The sequence below is a fragment of the Vombatus ursinus genome, unplaced genomic scaffold, assembly GCF_900497805.2.
Source record: "Vombatus ursinus unplaced genomic scaffold, bare-nosed wombat genome assembly UNPS02014847.1, whole genome shotgun sequence".
Lineage (NCBI taxonomy): Eukaryota > Metazoa > Chordata > Mammalia > Diprotodontia > Vombatidae > Vombatus > Vombatus ursinus.
This window is the reverse complement of record NW_020954625.1, coordinates 6,825,638-6,830,493: the sequence shown is the minus strand read 5'-3', so window position 1 is coordinate 6,830,493 and position 4,856 is coordinate 6,825,638. Positions and strand designations below refer to the sequence as shown.

Here is a 4,856-nt window from a genome sequence, read left to right as displayed (position 1 = left end):
ACCTCTCACAAAAAACAATGACACTTAAATAGTGGAAGGGAAATTTCACGCATATGATAAACCCAAGCCTGGGAGTCAAAAAAAAAACTGTTCCTCTCCTTTTGGTCTCATTCACTGATCCTAAAGCAATGATGATCGTTTAAAACTACTGCTCTGAATCAAAGGCAAAAATAATATGGGGGAATTTTTCCAATGGCAGAAATATTTCAAATTAGGATAAACTTGATACTCTAACACTTTGTTGTACCCCTACTCTCATCAAAATGAATATCCTTTCCCCTTGCACAGATTCAGTCATGTCTGACCAAACTATCCCATCTGGGGTTTTCTTGGCAGAGATATTAGAGTGGTTTGCCATTTCCTTCTCCAGCTTATTTTCCAGAAGGGGAAACTGAGGCAAACAGAATGAAGTGGCTCGCCCAGGGTCACATGGCTAGTAATAGTCTCTTGGGAAGTAAAGACAATTTTGTGGGCCCAGTCAACAGATACATGCCCTCAGGTTTCTACTGTCTGAGTAACTGACAATTTGGGTTTTCTCAGTCTTAGCTGTAGCATCCTTGAGAAGATGGTAATCAATCTCCAAGAAACTGTTGCCAAAATCACTTCCTCCTAAGCAACCAGCTTCCTATCAGGAACTCCCAACCTCTTCATGAGGTCACCAATAGGATTGGAAATATCTTTTTTCCCCGGATTGCTATTCAGTGACCTGAGTTCAAGGAAAGAAATACAAAACAGAAGAGGTATCCAGGGAGTCATGGTACAGTCTCAGGCTCATGTAGATAAGGATAGGTCTTTGCTGCTGTGTGTATCTACGTCACCCTTGTTCCTAGGGAATGGAGGGAGGAGGGAGAGAAATTCCCACCCCAACTTCACTGGAAGACCAAACAAAAGTTGTCATTGACTAAGTCCCAACAAAGAGGATGTCCCAAAGGAGAGTGGAAGCCATGTCTCCTCAATCCTTACAGCCCAAAAGTGGGTGACTCTTCTTGGCTCAGTTCTCCTCAGGAAGAGGCCAACCGCATTATCTCAGCAAAGCAGAGAGCACACCCATTAGCACATGTCCAGCTCCATCTCCCCTGTTGGATATGTAAAGCATTTTTCTCACCTTAAAATACTATGTAAATGACAGTTATTATTATCATCATCATCACAACCCAGGCAAGCTTTCTCAGTCAGTGCCTTTCTATTCATCTGACAATTTACCCAATACACTAGATGCCTTCCCATATGTTATCATTTCCAAGGTATCAGGGTGATGCTCAGGGTGCCTACCTACTACCCCTTGCCCTTGATAAATTACTATCCACCTCTATTTCTGTTCATCCACATCCTTGACAACATCTAATCCCACTTTTTCAAAGAACACAAGTCAACTGTGGTAATGTGCTACAGCCCATTTACACTCCCATGCGTCTCTCCATCACCCTGTAGGCTACCTGCAAATGTGATTGTTGGGAGATCTTGGCATTCCAAGAGTCACAGCCACGTTATCATCACTGGCAGAATGTCCAGGTTGAGGAAAAATGGACTTTTCTGTCAGGGAAAGCAGCTTGGGATTATCAACAATACAATGCAATTACCCAAATGTGACCCAGCCTGCTCTTCTCCTCCTCATCAATTTGATCTCTTGAACTTACCTTTCACCTTCCAAAAAGGAAAAAAAATCCTATCTCCCCCTTGACATACTTAATTAGATTTAAAGTCCTAGCACCAAAACATAGTCAACAAAAATGTCATTTGCATTTCTCACACTAATGTCACATCAGGCTCATGCTTACCATTTTGATCTTCAACCACTAAGATGGCCATCCAATGGCCTGAAACAGTTGAATGCAATCTCCTTGAGGGCTGGCAATGTTTCATTCTTGTCTTTGTATGCCCAGTACCTACTATGCCTTCACAGGAAGCCCTGTTGAATTAAACTGAGTGGCATTTTCTCTTCCAGATGTCGTGTACTAAGTAGGACAGTTAAAATTGCCCTGCAGATTTTAGAAAAAACAAAGGACTGGCAACAAATGTGAGGAATATTTTTCCCAAATTTCCATTTACTCTCAACCCTTGACCTTAATCTCAATCTGTTCCCAGTTTGACTTGCTGTAAACACCAAGAGTACTACTATCAAACAGCTTTGATTCTGGGTGAGACAGGGAAATGTCATGGGAGGAAAGATTCAGGTCCCTTATCAACTGAAAGAAGAGCTGAAAAGAAATTAAGGAACCTGAAACTAGTGGTGTGGCGGAAGAGAAAGCCAGATAAGGAGTCAGAGGCACAGGGTTTGCATCCTGCCTCCGCCTGGATTTACACAACTTCTCTGGGCCTCCATGCCATCACCTGTAAAATATGTAGGTTGGACTGCTAAGTGGACCTCTACTGTTCCTCCCACCCCTAAATTTTTGATGTTATAAATTTTGTTAGCAGAAGTCTAGAACTCTCCTATCTATTCTCAAAATAGAGAGATGTGTCCTCATCCCTGCCAATGCTCCCTCCAACCTCCAGATCCCATGTCACGGTGCCTGTCTCTGTCCCCCCAGTCAGTCACACAAGGGGTGCTCCCTCTGAGCCTGGGTGGCCAGGAGGGGTAGGGAGGGGGTGAGGAGGCTCTATGTCCAGGGGTACACTGGTCAATACTTAACAGGCAGCTAAAAAAAGGCACACAGGACACACTTTTAACTCCAACCTCCATCGTTAACATTTTCCCCATCTCTCATTGAGTCTAAACAATCAGCAAAGCAATAAACCAGCCCCTGATATGCAACATTTGCTCATTTCCAAGGTACACATGCTCCCACCAAACAGCTCTCAGACCGGCTCCAGCACCCCTTGCCCACATCTCCCAAAGAAAGGAAGCCCCTTGAGGACAGGGTCCATTTTGCATCTTTGTCTATAGCACCCAGATGCCTAAAACTACCCCTCACCTTCTCAAGGAAGCTGGGAGGGGGGGCGTAATTGATCAGGGGTAGCCTGCACCACCTGCCCCAACTCTTTATATCTGCAGCCCCTAGAACTCAGAACTGAGGGGTGCTTTGAACTAGATTTGGAGCTGGAGGGCAAGGGGAGATGGGGGAGGAGATGGGGAAGGAAAAGGGGAGATGGGGGAGAGGAGAGGGAGATGGGGGAGGGGAAAGAAGAGGATTACAGAGGGGGAGAAAGGTGGGGAGAGGGGAAAAGAAGGGGAAAGGGTGGGGACAGGAGGGGAGGAGGAGAAGGAAGGGGGGAGATGGGGAAGGGGAAAGAAAGAAAAGAGATGGGGCAGAGGGAGAGTTGGGAAAGAATAGGAAGGAGTGGGGGACGACCAGGAGGATTTTCTCTTGGAAAGAGATGATTACAGAATCAGAGGTTGTGGGTTCGAATTCGACCTCACTTCCTGCGTGCCTTTGGGGAGAGCCGCTGCCTCCCCGGTCAGTTTCCCTTGGACCCCATAACCTCTGGGACCTCGGGGTCCTCCAACAGCACCCCCGCTCCCAGGGGTTCGCTGCGGGAGACGCCTCAGGAATTCTCGAGCGGGCGGGCACGCATCGCAAAGGAAGAAGGGAAGACTGGTTGTTTCACAGCTTTCCGCCGCAGTCGGGACGGCGCTCGGGCGGGTGACAAAACACATCCAAACCGCCTAAAGAGCAGGCCGCTCCCCCTCCCGCTCTGGGACAGTGCTCCGGGATCCCTGGGCCCCGCCCGCAAGCCTACTCTGTGTGACGGCCTCCCGCGCATGCGCCTCGCTTTCCTGGCCACCCTCCCGGGAGACTCGAGGGCCCCGCCCACAACCGGCGGCGTGCGTCCGCATTGGCAAGTGCTCTAAGGTGTCCCCGCCCGTCCCGCTCCCCGCAGCAGCGATGGCCGAGTGGTTAAGGCGTTGGACTTGAAATCCAATGGGGTCTCCCCGCGCAGGTTCGAACCCTGCTCGCTGCGATTGGAGCGGGAGCTTCGTATTTTATAAGCGTCTCGTTTTCCTTCTAAAATGCGAGTTGAGCTTTTAGCAGCGCAGCCCGGTAGCAGCAATAGGAATGGGGTGGAACCTGTGGGAATGCAGAGATCACCTAATTGACCCTACTCGTTTTACAAATGAGGAAACTGAGGCCCGGGCAGGGGAAGGGCTTTGCCCAAAGGAACCCAGAGCTTCCTCAGACCTCGGATTGAGTGCATATCTATTCTAACCCTTTCATTTTACAGACAAAGAAACTGAGGCGCAGGCAAGTGAAATCTTCAAAATGGAATATACACATACATGTATGGATGTATGCACCCGTGCATGTATATTCACACACTTACTTGGGACCTACCAGGTGCCAGCCGGCTCTGTGCTGGGGAGACAAAGACAAATTACCCCTACCCCTAAAAAGAGACCCTCCCAGTGTTCAAGAGAGTGAGGATTATCCAGGCCCACCTGGGGGGAAGGGAGGGTCAGATTGAGCCACCAGTGAGTGACCAGTGGGCTCTGGCTCAAAAGCCTAGGCTCCTTTGCCTAGAAAGTAAGTAAAGCCCAAGGTAGGGAGAGGGCCCTTTTAGACATCTCTTATTGCTGGGAAGGTTTTCCCTAAGAGGAGCCCCAGGAGCTCCCCCAGCTAGCCTTGGTGAGGTCATGAGATCATAAGGTAGAGTTGGAGGAGATCCTGGGGACTGGTCACTAAAACACAAAAGGATTCAGCCACACCAGCCTCTCTGTTCCTCACTCACAAGGTTACTTCTCCCACCTCCGTGCCCTTGCACCAGCCAACCTGAAACACACTCCCTCCTTACCTTACCATGGTAGGGTCTCCCCCTCTCCCTTTAGGCAGCACTCTTTAGTGGCGAAGTGCATAAAGACTCAGGATAGACCTGAGTTCAAATCCAGACTCAGACCCTTACTAGCCATGTGGCCCTGG

The 4,856-nt window shown here is 48.8% G+C and overlaps 1 non-coding gene across 1 annotated transcript; it reads left to right on the top strand.

Annotated features, from left to right (window-relative positions):
- Positions 1–3,821: 3,821 nt before the first annotated feature.
- TRNAS-UGA lies at positions 3,822–3,903 on the top strand. The gene has a single exon. It is a non-coding gene; the product is annotated as a tRNA-Ser (tRNA).
- The last annotated feature ends 953 nt before the right edge of the window (positions 3,904–4,856 follow it).